Source organism: Meriones unguiculatus, chromosome 9, assembly GCF_030254825.1.
Source record: "Meriones unguiculatus strain TT.TT164.6M chromosome 9, Bangor_MerUng_6.1, whole genome shotgun sequence".
NCBI classification, from domain to species: domain Eukaryota; kingdom Metazoa; phylum Chordata; class Mammalia; order Rodentia; family Muridae; genus Meriones; species Meriones unguiculatus.
Window position 1 is genome coordinate 35,507,911 of NC_083357.1, and position 19,246 is coordinate 35,527,156.

The 19,246-nt window shown below is 38.4% G+C and overlaps 1 pseudogene; it reads left to right on the plus strand.

Annotated features, from left to right (window-relative positions):
- Nucleotides 1-18,818: 18,818 nt before the first annotated feature.
- On the plus strand, nt 18,819-19,012 carry LOC132656585 (translation machinery-associated protein 7-like; annotated as a pseudogene).
- The last annotated feature ends 234 nt before the right edge of the window (nt 19,013-19,246 follow it).

Here is a 19,246-nt window from a genome sequence, read left to right on the forward strand (position 1 = left end):
ACACGTCTGCCTGTAGGTCAGGTTTGGAAACACAATGTCTGGGCTAGAAAGAAGGCCTATCCACAACTTGCTCAGAGTCCTTAGGGAAATTTTATGAGTCCAAACTCTTTCATATTTGTATTACTTATTTTTTTCCTCTGAAGTCAAAAAGCAAAGGATGGAAAACACATATACTTTGCATACATTCTCCTTTTAGTACAGTAAAAGACTCAAACTCAGGGAGTGATGCTCTCACTTTAATAGTGGCCTTCCTACCCCAGTTAACCTAAGTAAAATAATTTCTCACCAATATGACTGGAAGCTTCTATCCCAGGTGATACTAGATTTGCCATATTGATAATCAATATTAACCATCATAATCTAATATTATATACCTCACAGCATTATTGAAGAATGAATTAAAAGATAAATATAAACCTAGCACATAAGTGGCATATGAAAACAATCAACAGAATTGATAACATATATGGTATGCTTTTTCATCTAGCTCATTGTATGATATGGAATGGATACAGGAATTTAGCTTTTGTGTGCTCTCGTGTTCTTGCTAGGCTGTCACTAATGTGGCTATTAACTTTTCATGTCCAGATTTATTATGCTGTCATCACAGTGCTTTTCTGGGCTCATGTATCAAACTACTATAGCATATTTTTTGGTATCTCATCTATTTTAAAGGAAACAAATGCTTACCCATTGCCAAGGACACTAATATGGAGTGTGTAAGCAGAGTATGGACGGTAGAGTTCTCCTTGGATGATAGCAAGTCACTTGTATTTTGTTTGAGATTAAATCATGAACTAGTTCATTGTTTGAAGAGAAAAAAAATCAACTCTTCTTTCCTGTAATAAAAGTGACAGACATTTATTCAATAGAAAAATTCTATAAAGTTAAAAAAATAAGTAAATAGGAATAAAACCAGAGCAGATGTTCGTAAGTGATGAAAATATCTTGGGAAAATAAATAATGTATAAATTCTTCAGAAAAAAAAAACAAACAAAAAAACAGTTACTTCCAGGAATTTTGAAAGTTCTGATCTCTCTCTGTTTCTCTCTTCTCTGAAAAAAAAAATCACGGAATCTAAGTATAGTATGTGTATTTCTAAAAACGACAAGCAACTAGGTTATGAATATGAATGGCAGGATTCACAGACTTGGGAAGCACATTTCAAGGTAAAATATGGATCTTCTAATTCTGTAGATCTAGCTTCAGAGAGGTTGGGAACATTCCTGTTTACCACAAACCTTGACTTCTCGTATACTCTTACTTCACTACAAAATAGAGGAAGCCTCAGAGCATGAAAATAGTTATAGTAACTGGAATATCATATTCAAATTTCCTAAAGGACACAAGTTCCATTAATAAGTCCCAAAACCCTTTAGTTCACTTTTGGCTGAATTTAAGTGTATCATTAGGAACAAAATTATAGATAAGACAAAAGGTAACTATGAAACTCAAGGTCATTTCAGCAGATCAGCTGCAATTAATATGCAATAAAATTAGTTGGACATCATGATTTTAGTATGATCATGTACCATATATATTTGATAATCAGCAAATATGCCAAAACTGTATAAGAACATTATATGATAACCACAGATATTAAATTCCCCTATTACTGTGGTTACATGATTTCAAAATTTATTGTTCCTCATTGGCAGGTAGGTATCCTCTATTCAGAATCCACTCATTTGCCCTTCTCTTGAGACTCATTTAACTGGCAATGTAGCCCACAGGATGGAGGATAGAATCAATGAGTCTCCAAAGCCAAACTAGAAAAGCAACATGGCTCCACTGTCTGCTTCTTTCTGCTAGAAATCAGTTACATAACCCCTACCACTTACATTGTGACCAGGGATATGCCAGCCATCGATGAGCCCAAGAAGAGATGTATGTAACTGTGGGCATAAGAAAGTCTTTATTGGCCATAGTTAAGATCATATGTGTAGGAAAGAGTATGATGTCAGGATGTAGCCAATGGCTGGATAAAGGAGATGTAATGTAAAATGTTTTGGTAGAAATAGTAACTGAGTTTTGTGAAAAATGATTATTTTAAAGAGACAAGTGACATAGAAAAATCTTTAGAGGCAGTTTATACAGCAGAAGTAGAGCATATATTTCAAAAAATAGATTAAACAGAAAATAGGTGGAGCATGCTGCAAGTAGATTGATACTTAGGGTAAAGCAATAAGATGAGATACGAAGAATGAAGAAAAAGATGTGGTATTCTATATACTAATACCAATTACAGCTGAGATGTCTTCCAATGTAAAGGATTTTGGCCTCATTCTAAGTAGTTAATATATGCTAACTAATATGACCTCTCTAATGATCCTAGGAATTAGGCAGTATTATTATTTTTTCTTGTTATGTAAGTGAGGAAGTTGGACACAGAATAAGTAAATGGAAACTACGAGGTCTATACCTAGGCTCTGGAAACCAAGTCCTATGCATAAACATTTGACCACTTGCCCTTTTGTATTGAATGATAGTCACAAAGTTTAACTTTTAATTGTGCAAGCAAGAGAGAGGCACATAACCAGTATGTCACTTGAGTGTAGAGATTACTCAGACAATTGGTAGAAGAAGAGTAGAAGCTTGTTTCTACACATGGAAAGGGCACCACAGTCTCTTGGGGGACTGATGGAGACACACCTGGTTAGAATACATCACCAAATTTCTGATTAAGTTCACACAAAGAAGTGTCCAAGGACTACATTTCTGATAAATTTCTAGAGATGTGTCCGACAGAATGAGACTGCCTGGATTTCAGTAACCATGATAAATTTGGGCCAATAGTAGATACTTTGATTGTTCACAGTAGGTTTTTAACCTCTATGTCCCTGGTTACATTGTCATCGTACCAATATCTTTTGTTCCCTTATTGAATTATAGTCTTGATTCCTTTCTAAATTGTCTGTGACTAACCATTTATTCAAACCATAGTCAGCTTTTTCCAGGCTTAAGTGTTCATTTCATAGCGAATCCACCATATTAATAATTGATTTGTGTTAAATTTATAGTTTTTTTGTATAAAGTACAACATGTCAGTTGAGTTAAACAACAAAAGTTTGTTTTCTTAGTACATTGTAGACTGAAAGATGGATATATCATCTGGTCTGGTTTCCCACAAAGCCTTTCTCCCTGGCATAAATACTGCAGCCTCCTGCTCTGTCCTCCCATGAGCCATGTGTGTTCTTTGTATGTCTTTATCTTTTTATGAGAACAACAATATTGCTTTAGGAATTAGAGCACACTCACAGGACCTTGCTTACTCAAATTATCTTTTTAAAGGTTCTGTCACCAAATGGTGTGTTATTCTGGAACACTTGAGAGAAAATATCAACACCTGAAACTTAAGGTGACACAGTTTAGCCAATTATCATTTGTTAACTTAAAGCAACTACAAAAATATTATAGTTTCAGTTTGCCAGCTGTCATGGAGGTATACTATGTTGAACAAATAACCCAGCTATTGCCACTAGAGTCTAATCATATAATTAGCTACAAATTCTAAATCTGTCAGCTAGGCAAAAATCCCAGTATTGGACAGTATCACTTGATCAGACTGTGGTACTTGGTATGTTGATAGAAGGAATGCTTCATGGCTCCAATTAGACAAAGGAAATTCATCAACTTCTAACTAATCTACTACATTTTCTCTTTCACACAGAATTATTATTTCTCAAAATATTTTCCGAAAAATATAGGACCAAATATATAAAAATAATAAACCATTCTTGTATATTATTTCTTTACTAATACTTAAACAATGTAATCAACTAAATATATTAAAATGGGGCATTGAAATAAGCCACACAATTTTTTATATTTATATTTAGTTGGGAAAAGGACAGCGATTGCAATAAATAAAATAACAGTAATAAATAAATAAAAATAATATGAATCATATCCATTTATTTATTGCTAGAGCCCAGATTATTTCGCCACTTTCAAAATTAAGGCAAAATATATGAGGCTAAATTTTTAAATGGTTATCTGTAAAATAAGGAGAGAAAAACAGAAATGAAGAATCACAAAACGTTGTGTTTTAGGGAGTGTGGAAGAGAATATACCTGAAATTTCAACATTTGTGATACTGAGATACGGAAATTCTGAAGCTAGCAGGGGCTGCATATTGAGGTTCTATACAACAATCAATAAATGGGACCTCCTGAAACTGAAAAGCTTCTGTAAAGCAAAGGATACTGTCATCAAAACAAAGCGACTGCCAACAGATTGGGAAAGAATCTTCACCAACCCTTTATCTGACAGAGGACTCATATCCAGTATATATAAAGAACTAAAGAAGTTGAAAAGCAGCAAACCAAGTAATCCACTTAAAAAATGGGGAACAGAGCTAAACAGAGAACTCTCTGTAGAGGAATACCGAATGGCAGAGAAGCATTTAAAGAAATGCTCAACCTCATTAGCCATTAGGGAAATGCAAATCAAAACAACCCTGAGATTTCACCTTACACCCATCAGAATGGCCAAGATGAAAAACTCAAATGACAACACATGCTGGAGAGGTTGTGGAGAAAGGGGAACCCTCCTCCACTGCTGGTGGGAATGTAAACTTGTACAACCACTCTGGAAATCAATCTGGCGCTTTCTCAGACAAGTAGGAATACCAATTCCTCAAGATCCAGCCATACCACTCCTAGGCATATATCCAAAAGAGGCTCAAGTACACAACAAGGACATTTGCTCAAACATGTTTGTAGCAGCTTTATTTGTAATAGCCAGAAGCTGGAAACAGCCCAGATGCCCCTCAACTGAAGAATGAATGCAGAAATTGTGGTACATCTACACAATGGAGTATTACTCAGCAATAAAAAAATAAGGAAATCATGAAATTTGCAGGTAAATGGTGGGACCTGGAAAGGATCATCCTGAGTGAGTCGTCTCAGAAGCAAAAAGACACACACGGTATATACTCACTCATATAAACATACAACATAGGATAAACCCACTAAAATCGGTACATCTAAACAAACTAAGCAAAAGAGAGGACCCTAACTAAAACGCTCAATCCCCATCCTGAAAGGCAAAGAGGATGGACATCAGAAGAAGAAGAAAACAGGAAACAACCTAGGAACCTGCCACAGAGGGCATCTGAAAGCCTCTGCCCTGCAGACTATCAAAACAGATGCTGAGCCTGATGGCCAACTGGCAGGCAGAGTGAATGGAATTTCATGTAAGAAGTGGGAACTAGCAAGAGCTGGAGAGGACAGGAACTCCACAAAGAGAGCAACAGAACAAGAAAAATTTGAACACAGGGAACTTCCCAAAGACTCATACTCCAACCAAGGACTATTCATGGAGATAACCTAGAACCCCTGCACAGATGTAGCCCATGGCAGTTTAGTGTCCAAGTGGCTTACATAGTGATGGGAAGAGGGACTGCCTCTGACATAAACTGATTGGCCTGCTCTTTGATCACCTCCCCCTGAGGGGGTAGCAACCTTACCAGGCCACAGAAGAAGACAATGCAGCCATTCCTGATGTGATCTGATAAAGATCAGAAAGAAGGAGAGGAGGACCTCCCCTATCAGTGGACATGGGGAGGAGCATAAAAGCAGAAAGGGGAGGTAGGGTGGGAGTGGGAGGGGGAGGAGGGAGGGGCTTATCTGGGGATACAAAATGAATAAAGTGTAATTAATAATAATAATAATAATAATAAAAGAAAAAATTCCTAATAAAACGTAACTAATAAAAAAAGACCGACCAAAGTAAAATAAAATATTGTAAAGTAAGTATTTACCTTTGTTGGGGTTATAATTAACAACTGATAAGATTTTAATATAGGGCTGAAGAGATGGCTCAGCGGTTAAGAGAAGAACACTGGCTGTTCTTCGAAAGGACTCAGGTTCAATTCCCAGCACCCACATAGCAGCTCACAACAGCCTGTAACTCCAGTTTCAAGAGATCTGATGTCCTCACACATACTGAGAGACCAAAAAATTAAAAATTGGTGGCTATTATTTAATTAAATAAATAGAAATTACCTTAGGATCTGAGTATTATTAAAAAAAAAGATTTTAATATAAAAGCTACTTAGTTTTGACAATGACTTTAAAACTATCACCACAATCATGATAATCAGTTTTAGCACCCTCACAAGTTTCACTGTGATTTATTATTGTGTCACCTGCTTTGTGCCTCCATTTTTTTATATAACCATCTCTGTTGTGTTGTCTGGTACTAAAAATGATTAATTGTAATTGTAATATTTTCTCTTTTATGTTTTTTTCCTTCACTGGTGATAACTATTCTGAGAGGCCTGAGTCATAGCTTCATGGTAGAATGTGCTCATAGCGGGGGACTCCAAGATGGCGGCGAGCAGAGCGCACCTTTTGGAGAGGCAGAAGACATGAATCTCCGTAATTGGTGAGTGGAGAGTCAATCAAAGCTAGAATTTGGACTGTGGGGCTTTCTAAAGGAGAGGGGCCACCACAGAAGCGTGGAGTGCTAGTAGATTTAGATTGGGCGCAGACTTCTCCGGGAAGGAAATAGGGCACTTCCCTTGTCCGGGCCTCCCGCAGGGAAACCCGCACACAGCACCAGGCAGCTGAGCACAAAACTCACATCCTGGAGATCAAGGCAGCAGAGACAGTGCTCCGGGCCCCTTACAGCAGCGGTCTGCTGTAACCACCCGTGGAACACCGGCCCCCTCCTGGGACGCGTCCCCCTTGGGGCCCTCCAGTCCCGAGGATCGTCCCCTCCCCCATCCCGCTGACAGGATCCCTTGGCTTAGACCGCAGCAGGAAGGGCAGCGGAGCTCACGCCCCAAGCTGCCAGAGCACAATAACCCCAGAAACCTCCTCACAGGAGGAGCGCAGGCCCAATCACAGAGCTCCAACCACTGAGCCCTAACCACAGAGACTCAGATCCACAATACAATTCTTCCTGGATACCAAAGCCACAAAGCTCAGTGCCTGGGACCCAAGACGGGCGGAGGCAGGGAGGCAGGGCTCCAGACCCTGCAGCCACAGCTGAGAGCAGTAACGGCCTGCTGAACGCCACCACTCAGAGGAGAACACACCCGACCTAGAGCCCTCTCACCTAGCTCTTGACCCTCAGAACACACTTCCCACTACCACCACCACCAGGCTCTGCAGGAGTGCACGCACCGCCGAAACTCCATCCCGCCAGAGCACACGCCCAATACAGTGCTAGCCACAGAGACTCAGACCCACAGTACAAACCTTCCCAAATCCCAAGCCTGCAAGTGGCAGCACGGACTACACAGGGCTGCCCAGCCAGTGACTGTATGGGCCATCCAACCCCTCAGTGGCAGAAACCAGCTGAATAGACACCAAAGACCAGCAGACTGGTAAAATCAATACGCGCACGCATTCTTCAACAGCGCTTGTGATCCCTTAGCGCCTGCAACAACTTCAGGGCCTGCCAAGCACCCCTCTCACACACTGAAGGCCTCTTCATTCACCAACACCCTGTCCCTTAGGACACACCCACAAGCACACACTCAAACACACGCTACCCCGCATTTGCCCTTCTGCGCCTGCAAACTTTCCTTCTACAGGTATAGCTGAATAACCAACGCACACACTGAAACCACTAGACCTCACTAGACCTTCATTCTCCTGAAGAATTCTCCAGATACCAGAGAAAAAACCAGTCTGACCTGCAGAATCCAGGAACAGACAGTGAACACGACAGATAACCAAATGGCCAGAGGTCGGCGAAAGAACACAACCAACGCAAATCAAGATATCATGGCTTCACCGGCAACCCCCAAAATTATTGGACACTCCAACTCAGCAGAAACAGAAAAAGAAAATGATTTTAAAGCTATGATTATCCAGTTATTTGAGGCACATAAAGAGGAAACCAAAAAATCTCTCAGAGAAATAGTCATAGAGATTCAAACAGTTAAAGAGGATACAAAAAAATCCCTTAACGATTTGGCCTCCCAAATAGAAACAAAGACAAACGAGGTGAACGAAGAAGCTCTTAAAGAAACACATGCAAATATAGCCAAACAATTGGAGGCAGAAGCAGAGGCACTAAGAGAGGAAACAAACAAAAAAATAGAGTTCATCTTGGAGACACAGGAACCCACACTCAAACAGATGAAGGAAATGTTGCAAGACATGAAAACAGAATTAGAATCAATAAAGAAAACACAAACTGAGAAAACCCTGGAACTGAAGAACTTAGAGAAAAGAGAAGGAATCTCAAAGGTAAGCATCACTAATAGAATTCAAGAGATGGAAGAGAGAATCTCGGGTGCTGAAGATACACTCACAGAAATTGATACTTCTCTCAAAGCAAAAATAAAATCAGAAAAATCCCAAACACAAACCATCCAAGAAATCAAGGAAGCCATGAAAAGGCAAAATATAAGAATAATAGGAATTGAAGAAGAAGAGGAGTCCACATTACAAGGTCCAGAAAATATTTTCAAGAAAATCATAGAAGAAAATTTTCCCAACCTAAAGAAAGAGATGTCCACAAACATACAAGAGGCCTACAGAACACCAAATAGACTAGACCAGAGAAGAAACTCCTCACTCCACATCATAGTCAAAACACTTAATCTACAGAACAAAGAAAAGATACTAAAAGCAGCAAGGGAAAAAGGCCAAGTAACATATAAAGGCAAACCTATCAGAATCACACCGGACTTCTCATCAGAAACTATGAAAGCCAGAAGAGCCTGGGGAGAGATCATGCGGGCTCTAAGGGACCACAGGTGCCAACCTAGACTACTTTACCCAGCAAAGCTTTCAATCAACATAGATGGAGAAAATAAAATATTCCACGACAAAACTAAATTTAAGCAATATTTGAACAGCAACCCAGCCCTACAGAAGATACTAGAAGGAAAATTCCAATCCAATGAAAACAAATACACCCAAGAAAACATAGGTTAAAGATAATTTCCAACGGGCTGGAGAGATGGCTCAGAGGTTAAGAGCACTGACTGCTCCTCCAGTGGTTCTGAGTTCAATTCCCAGCAACCACATGGTGGCTCACAACCATCTATAATGAGATCTGGTGCCCTCTTCTGGCGTTCAGGTGTACATGCAGGCAGAACATTGTATACATAATAAAATAAATAAATCTTTAAAAAAAAAGATAATTTCCAACAAAAGTCAAAAGCAAACAAGCAATGATTCACAGGAACATCGCCAACTCCACAATAATAGGAAATAACATTCAATGGTCATTATTATCTATCAACATCAATGGACTCAACTCTCCAATAAAAAGACACAGACTAACAGAATGGGTGCAGAAACAGGAACCAACATTCTGCTGCATCCAAGAAACACACCTAAGCAGCAAAGATAAACACTACCTCAGAGTAAAAGGGTAGAAAACAGTTTTTCAAGCAAATGGACCCAAAAAACAAGCAGGAGTGGCTATCCTAATATCTAATAAAATAGATTTTCAACCAAAACTAATCAAAAAAGACATAGAGGGGCACTACATTTTCATCAAAGGAAAAATTCACCAAGAAGACATCACAATTCTAAACATCTATGCCCCAAATACAAGAGCACCCACATTCATAAATGAAACATTATTAAAGCTTAAACCACACATTGATGGCAATACCCTAATAGTGGGTGACTTCAACACCCCACTCTCACCAAAGGACAGATCAACTAGACAGTAACCAAATAGGGAAATAACAGCACTTACAGAGTCCCTAAATGAAATGGACCTAATAGACGTCTACAGATCTTTCCACCCAAACTCAAAAGAGTATACCTTCTTTTCAGCACCTCATGGAACCTTCTCCAAAATAGACCATATAGTTGGTCACAAAGCAAGCCTCAACAGATATGAAAAGATTGAGATAATACCTTGTATTCTATTGGACCACCATGGACTAAAGCTGGACATCAACAACAATGGAAACAACAAAAAGCCGACACGCACATGGAAACTGAACAACTTGTTACTCAATGACAGCTGGGTTAATGAAGAAATAAAGAAAGAAATTAAAGACTTCCGAGAATTCAATGAAAATGAAGGCACAACATACCCAAATTTATGAGACACATTGAAAGCGGTGCTCAGAGGAAAATTTATGGCACTAAGTGCCTGCAAGAAGAAATTTATAACATCACATACAAGTAACTTAAGGGTCCAACTGAAAACCCTAGAAAAAAAAGAAGCAGATACACCCAAGAGGAGCAGAAGGCTGGAAATAATCAAACTCAGGGCTGAAATCAATCAATTGGAAACAAATAAAACTATTCAAAGAATCAATGAAACAAAAAGCTGGTTCTTTGAGAAAATCAACAAGATAGACAAACCCTTAGCCAAGCTAACTAAAAAGCAGAGAGAATCTATCCAAATCAGCAAAATCAGAAATGAAAAGGGGGAAATAACTACAGACACTGAAGAAATCCAAACAATCATTAGGTCATACTACAAAAGCCTATACGCCACAAAATTTGAAAATTTAAATGAAATGGACAATTTTCTAGATAGATTCAATCTACCAACATTAAGTCAAGATCAGATAGAAAGACTGAATAGCCCTATATCCCCCAAGGAAATTGAAGCAGTCATTAACAGCCTCCCCTCCAAAAAAAGCCCTGGGCCTGATGGTTTCAGCATGGAATTCTACCAGACCTTCAAAGAAGTGCTAACACCAATTCTCCTCAAACTATTCCACAAAATAGAAACAGAAGGAACATTACCAAACTCATTCTATGAAGCGACAGTTACCTTGATACCCAAACCACACAAAGATCCAACAAAAAAAGAGAACTTCAGACCTATCTCTCTTATGAATATTGATGCAAAAATACTCAATAAAATACTTGCAAACCGAATCCAAGAACACATCAAAGATATCATCCACCATGACCAAGTAGGCTTCATCCCAGGCATGCAAGGGTGGTTCAACATACAGAAATCCATCAATGTAATCCACCACATAAACAAACTAAAGGAGAAAAACCACATGATCATTTCCTTGGATGCTGAAAAAGCATTTGACAAAGTCCAACACCCATTCATGTTTAAAGTATTGGAGAGATCAGGGATACAAGGCACATACTTAAACATAGTAAAGGCAATATACAGCAAGCCTACAGCCAACATCAAACTCAATGGAGAGAAACTTAAATCAATCCCACTGAAATCAGGGACAAGACAAGGCTGCCCACTCTCTCCATATCTCTTCAACATAGTACTTGAAGTCTTAGCCAGAGCAATAAGACAATTAAAGGAGATCAAGCGGATACAAATCGGAAAGGAAGAGGTCAAAGTGTCACTATTCGCAGATGATATGATAGTATACATGAGTGACCCCAAAAATTCAACCAGAGAACTCCTTCAGCTGATAAACACCTTCAGCAAAGTGGCTGGATACAAAATCAACTCAAATAAATCAGAAGCCCTCCTGTATACCAAAGACAAAAGGGCCGAGAAAGAAATTAGGGAAACAACACCCTTTACAATAGCCATTAATAACATAATGTACCTTGGGGTGACACTAACCAAGCAAGTGAAAGGCCTATTTGAGAAAAACTTCAAGTCTCTGAAGAAAGAAATTGAATAAGATATCAGAAGATGGAAAGATCTCCTGTGCTCATGGATTGGTAGGATTAACATTGTGAAAATGGCCATCCTGCCAAAAGCAATCTACAGATTCAATGCAATTCCCATCAAAATACCAACTCAATTCTTCTCAGACCTTGAAAAAAAGATTCTCAGCTTCATATGGAGAAACAAAAAACCTAGAATCTCCAAAACAACCCTATACAACAACATATCATCTGGAGGTATCTCCATTCCCGATCTCAAGCTGTACTACAGAGCAATAGTAATAAAAACTGCATGGTATTGGCATAGAAACATAAAGGAGGATCAATGGAACCGAATTGAAGACCCAGAAATAAACCCATGTACCTATGAATACTCAATTTTTGACAAAGCAGCCAAAACCATTCAATGGAAAAAAGATAGCATCTTCAACAGATGGTGCTGGTCTAATTGGATGTCTACATGCAGAAAAATGAAAATAGATCCACATTTATCACCCTGCACAAAACTAAAGTCCAAATGGATCAAAGACCTCAACAAAGAACCAGATACGCTAAATCTGTTAGAAGAAAAAGTAGGGAACAGCCTAGAACTCATTGGCACAGGAGACAACTTCCTGAACAGAACTCCAACAGCACAGGCTTTAAGAGCAACAATCAACAAATGGGACCTCATGAAACTGAAAAGCTTCTGTAATGCAAAGGACACTGTCATCAAAACAAAACGACTGCCCACAGATTGGGAAAGAATCTTCACCAACCCTCTATCTGACAGAGGGCTAATATCCAGTATATATAAAGAACTAAAGAAGCTGAAAAGCAGCAAAACAAGTAATCTAATTAAAAAATGGGGAATGAAGCTAAACAGAGAATTCTCGGTAGAGGAATATAGAATGGCAGAGAAACACTTAAAGAAATGCTCAACGTCATTAGCCATTAGGGAAATGCAAATCAAAACGACCCTAAGATTTCACCTTACACCCATCAGAATGGCCAAGATGAAAAACACAAATGACAACACATGTTGGAGAGGTTGTGGAGAAAGGGAAACCCTCCTCCATTGCTGGTGGGAATGTAAACTGGTACAACCACTTTGGAAGTCAATCTGGTGCTTTCTCAGACAATTAAGAATAGCACTTCCTCAAGACCCAGCTATACCACTGCTAGGCATATACCCAAAATTTGCTCAAGTATACAATAAGGACATTTGCTCAACCATGTTTGTAGCAGCTTTATTTGTAATAGCCAGAACCTGGAAACAACCCCGATGTCCATCAACGGAGGAATGGATACAGAAACTGTGGTATTTTTACACAATGGAATACTACTCAGCAATCAAAAAGGAGGAAATCATGAAATTTGCAGGCAAATGGTGGGAACTAGAAAAGATCATTCTGAGTGAAGTATCCCAGAAGGAGAAAGACAAACATGGAATATACTCGCTTATATAGACCTTAAAGATAGGATAAACATAATGAAATCTATACACCTAAAGAAGATAATCAAGAAAGCGGACACGGGGTATGATGATCTATCCTCATTTAGAAAGACAAATGGGATATGCATAGTACATATGACAGGAGTCTACCGCAGAAAGCATCTGAAAGACTCTACCTAGCAGTGCTCCAAAATAGATACTAAGACTCATAACCAAACCTTCGGCAGAGTGCAGGGAATCATATGAAAGAAGGGGAGTTTGATGTGGAAAGGATAGGAGCTCTATAAGGACCAAACGTATCTGGGCACAGGGTCTTTTCTGAGATGGACACTCAACCAAAGTCCATGAGAGGATAAAACCTAGAACCTCTGCTCAGATGTGACCCATGATAGCTCAGTAATCAATTGGTTTCCCATAGTAAGGAGAACAAGGACTATTACTAACAGGAACTCAATGACTCGCTCTTTGACCTCCCCACCTCCCAAGGGAGGAGCAGTACTGTTAGGCCACAGAGGAGGACTTTGCAGCCAGTCTTGAAAATACCTGACAAAAGGGAGTCATATGAAAGGGGAGGAGGTCCTCCCCTACTAGTGGAGTTGGAAAGGGGCAGGGAGGAGATGAGGGAGGGAGGGTGGGATTGGGGAGGGAATGAGGGATACAGCTGGGATACAGAATTAACAAAATGTAACTAATGAGAAAAATAAAATTATGGAAAAGAAAAAAAAGATAAGTAATTTGATAATATACACATTTATTCAGGAGGTATATCTATTATAACACACAATTATTCTTTTTATGTGTGAGGGAGTCTTGAAGTCTTATGTTACTATCAAAATTTGATATTTTGGTTTGTTTTGTAATTGCTTGCTGCCAGAGACTGAACCCCAGATCTTTTGTACGTGGAGCATTGGCTTCAACACAAAACAACTTGTCCAGCCCCCAACATTCAATGTTTAAACAAAATAAACATCCAACATACACACAAAAAGAAAAAAAAAAAAGAATGTGCTCATAGCATCCAATAGGCCTTAAGTTAAGCTTCTAAAACCATTATATATATATAATTTACTAATAATTTATTTATTATTTAATAAATTATATATAAATATAATAAATAAATAGATATCAATACTGTTTTACTATAAATTATCATCACCCTTTTATATAGATATTATATAAAATTTATATATTATATAAATTATCATCGCCCTTTTATATATATATATATATATAAAAGGGCGATGATAATTTACTGTAAAACAGTATTGATTTATTTTTAAATTTTATTCTTGTTTATTGCTAAGTATTTGATAATTATATTTCATTCATTTATTCACCAGCTGGAGAATATTGTTTACAAATTTGTCTTTATTATTTGGCAGCAAATAATTCCAGTATAAACCTTTGCCTGGCTATGAGTCTTAGCCTCTGCTTCTATACCTCAAACAGTAGAGTCTTTCAGAGGCCTTCTGTGGTAGGTTCCTGTACTGTTCTGTCTTCTGCTACTGTTGTCTACCGCATTTGCCCTTCTGCATGAGGATTGAGCATTTTCCCTATGGCCTTCCTTGTTGTTCAGCTTCTTTAGGACTATAGATTTCAGTATTTTTAGCCTATATTATAAGTTTAATAGCCACTTATGGGTGAGTATGTATGGTGTGTTTCTTACTGCTTCTGAGATACCTCTCTCAAGATGATCTTTTCTAGTTCCCACCATTTGCTGGCAAATTTCATGATCTCCTAGTTTTTAATAGCTGAGTAGTATTCCATTGTGATGAAACCTGATAGGCTAGGGTCAGACTGAAGGTGAGGAAGACCTGCCCTACTAGGGAAGGGTCATAGAGGGTGAAGAGGAAGGGAGGTTGGAATTGGGAGGAGATAAGGGAGGGGGCCACAGCCAGGATAAAAAAGTGAATAAATTGTAATAAATAATAAATAAAAAATTAAGAAAACCCATTTTCATGGCAGGCATAGTTAAGTAATTCTGCAACAAAATACCTGGCACAAAGAAATTTAACAAAAAGTGAGAAGACACCATAGCCACAGCAACTCTAATAAAAGAAACATTTACTTGGGGCTTGTTTACAGTTTCAGAAGGTTAGTTCATTATCATCAAGGCAGTGTAAATTGTGGCAGGAAGCATGGTAGCAGACAAACATGCTGCTGGAGAAGTGACTAAGAACTACATCATGTTCCATAGGCTGAGAGAATGACACTGGACCCAGTGTGGGTATTTGAAACCCAAAGCCCACTCTCAGTGATAAAAGACCTACAACAAAGTCACACTTCTTAATCCTTTTCAAATCATGCTACTCCATGGGTACTAAGCATTCAAGTAAATGAGCCTATAGGGGTCATATTTATTCAAGCCACCACAATCTCTGGACCTTATAGGCTTGTAGCCATAATGTAATACAAAATGCATTTAGTCCAACTTCAAAAGTTCCTCAACACTTTAAACATCCAAAGTGCAGTCTCTGAGACTCATAACAATATTTTAATGCTCAAGCAAAATAAAAATCAATCAAAACGTAGACCATATACTTTCAAAATACAGCGACATAAAATTCAAAAAGGAGAAAGGGAACATAGTAAAGAAATATTGGACTAAAATAAAACCTAAAATCAGCAGGGCATGCTCCAAACTGTGGAACTCCATATCTTATAATGTCAAAGTACTCTTCCAATCTTCACCTTCTTCCAACTTTTGTTGATTCCAACAGACTTCCCTCACTTCCACACCTGGTAGCATCTTTATGGCAGGTATTCCATGACTCTTGAGCCTCCAAAAGTTTCGGGTCTCTATGACTATCTCAATTCACTATCTCAATTTCAGGCAGTGGCTGTGCCTGAAATTTCCCTTGTCAAATTTGTTTTCAGTTTTGTTTTTTTTTTTCCTATTATTGATAGCTATTATCATATGTTGTAGAATAAACTATTTTAAAAGTATAGTTTACTAAACTTGTTTTTCTCTTTTATGCATTTTCTGAAACACTCCTAAAAGCTTCATTCTAAGATTTAGTTCTTGTTTTGATGATGTTTACTTTTCCAATTCATATTTTATGAGTTTTGGGTTTGAGAGGAAGTCTCGGACATTGTGCCTGTGAAAAGCATTCCCCCTGTGCTTCCTCTAGAAGTGCAGCAGCTTTACATACTGTTAAGGTTTGGAACCAACTGTGTCAATTTTGCAATGAACCACTCCTTGAATGTAGAGACGCTTCCTTCTGGGCTTTTAATTGACTTTTTAATTTTTAAATTTCATTTTATTTATGCATTTACATATTCCAATTTTTCACTGTGTACCCTGCCGCAGCACCTTCCCTACCTCCTCACAGTGCAGCCCACTTTTGTGAGTTTCACATCATGTACCCTAATCCCACCCGTCTCCCAGTCCCTTTGTGTCCTCCCTCTGTGCTTGTAACCTCCTCCCAAGGAAGAGAAAAAAATCTCCGTGTGGAAGCTGTAGTTTGTCACAGTGACTATAACAGTATATACTTTTCTCCATACTTTTTTACTCGCAGATATTCATTGCAGAGTTATTGGTCTGGTTTGAGGCCCCTGGCTTCTGCTTCCCTAGCAATACTAGATTCTCACTGGAATGTCTCCCAGATATGCTGTTGTTGTCCTATGTCATGAAGATCCTGAAGCTTTGGATCTGTAGGAATGGCCTCTTCACGTGTTCCAGCAGTTCATAGATGCAGTAGATGTTGGGGTGGGCCAGTGCAAAGCCCTGGATCTGGGCGTGGGTGGTAACTGAGCTGGTCAGCCTAACAGGACTCCTGCAGGTTTATGACCAGGACAAACTCTCCACCACTGCCACTGCCCAATGCTGCAGCTTAGTCTCATGCCTTCAGTGTTAGCTCACCCACATCTACTTTCGTAGGGCCAGTTCAAGTGTGCTGCTCAGGAGAGTGTCGCAGTACGCAAGGGCCTGAGCCATCTCTCCTAGGGCTCTTGAGCCCTTGGAGATGTTTTATTTGTAATGCTCACATACAGGGACAGCTCTACTCTGCTTCCCAGGTGATTTGTAGGGCCCACTCTCCCAAGTACTGTAGCTGATGAGGGGCAGGACAGCTCTCCTGCCTTCTAGAGGTCAGCACTACATTTTCAGAGTACTCTGATTTCCCTTTAGCTCAAGTGCCCATGCTTTTGAAGATAAATTGATGGTACACATGGGCATCGTCATGTAGGAGTCACTTGATAGCACACATATACATTGTGTAGGAATTGGTGCATGGTACATGAACTTGATTGTAGGGATCAGAGGATGATACATGCACTTCAGTGTGGGCATTAGCTGATAATGCATTTGCATCTATCCTTATGGGGATTGGTGGATGGAACATGAATTTTCATGGGGACAGATGGGGATACATGTGCATATAAGCAGAGATAAGCTGATGCTTTCTTCATATGTTTATCTGCATAGTGGTCTCACATTCTTTTTAATCACTATATTCATTTTTGCATTAATGTTGTGTCATTATTTCCCTTATGTTATATCTTGAGGTTGGCGATGCCTATTACATTTCTTATATTGTATCTTGAGGTTTAGGCTCTATATATTTTACCTATTTAAGTGTCTTATTGCATCTCTGCATAGATTTTAAATTATGTATCTGCTAAACAGTTTCTGTATTATTTCACTGAAAAATACATTAAGTCCATAAATAAAATTTGCAAGAAATGATATAAAAGTGTGATTTTCCATTTCCTGTATTCTTTTATTTTGTTCCGGAAATGTCTATTAGTTTCTTTGTAAATGTTTTCTATGGCCAAATTTTTTGATATAAAATTTATCAATTCACATTTTATTTTATCCTATATGGTTTCTTTAAGAAATTGATATATAATTTTCAGTTGTCAGCTTATGAAAATAGAATTATTTTATGTATTTATGTAATACAATAAAATCTTGATAATCTTTTATTTACTGCATAATATTTTCATTAGATGCCATTTTATTTTTTTATGTAGACGATCATTCTGTCTGAACACAGATTCCATGTTCTTCTTATACTTGTCTGGGTGCATTTAATCTTGCATTCCTTCTGTGCCTAAGAGCTTACCAAAATGCCAGTTAGAAAACATTTTACCATTCTCATCTATTACTGACACTGATGTCTTAGAAGAAAATCATTCAGTCTTTTATAATTCAGCATGATGATAACAGAATTTTTTGAGGAAGCTCTCTGGGTAATTTGTAGAAGTTTTTTGTTGTTTTTTTTTTTTTAAATTGTGAATAGATACTGCACTTCATAAAATACTTCTGGATTTATTGAAATTTTTTACAGTATAGTAATAAGGTAGATTTCATTTTTAAAAATTTAAATGCTAAACCAACTCTGCATTTCATGGCAATGTTTATCAGTCAATCATTTTTCATTGTTTATTTTCTGTCTGATTTGCAAAAATATCATTATGAACTTACTTGAATTAATGGAAGATTTTATATTGCAGTGCACTTTTGAGATTATATATTTTTATTCTTGTTGTATCAACCTAAATCTTGTTTTATGGAAAGGAATAAAGACTATTTACTTCTTAATTATCAGAAAGGTTAGCATTAATTTGGTGCCACTCTTTGCTTAAATACTTGCACAATTTACAGGAGAAATTATCTGTTTTCACCTGTAAAACAAGTGAGTGTTTGTGGGGGACTTTTCAAGTAGTTCTAGTAGTAATGATGATCAATCTTAATTGTCATCTTCTTCATTGGATCATGTATCAACTAAGATATCCCCTTGAGTGGATCTGTGAGGGCATTCTTAGGAAGAATTAAAGAAGGGAGAGAAGCATCCCCATCAAGACTGAGAGCACCGGGGACTGGTAAAGGGGCTGTCGGTGTCATGGCCGGCTGTGAAGGTGGCAAAAGAAGCTCCTGAAACAGCCCAAGAAGCAGGCGTAGGAGATGGATGAGGAGGACAAGGCTTTCAAGTAGAAACAGAAATTGGAGCAGAAGAAATTCAAAGAGCAAAAAGCCAAGGCCACGGGGAAGGGGCCCCTGACCACAGGTGGAATTAAGAAATCTGGCAAAAAGTAAGCTATTCCTCATATCTGAGGTGATGGTGACCCTTTTCCATTCCTATTTAAACATCTGGATCCCCTACCATAACATCTTTGCCACCTGCAGCTAGAATGAAGTGCTATCCTGGAGCTTATTGTACATCATAATAAACTTTTGTAGTAAAACAAATACAGTGGCTCATTGTCTCTAGTGTTCATAAATTCCTACCTCAGCTCTGAATGTAAAGAAAACCCAGGCCAGAGCCAGAGC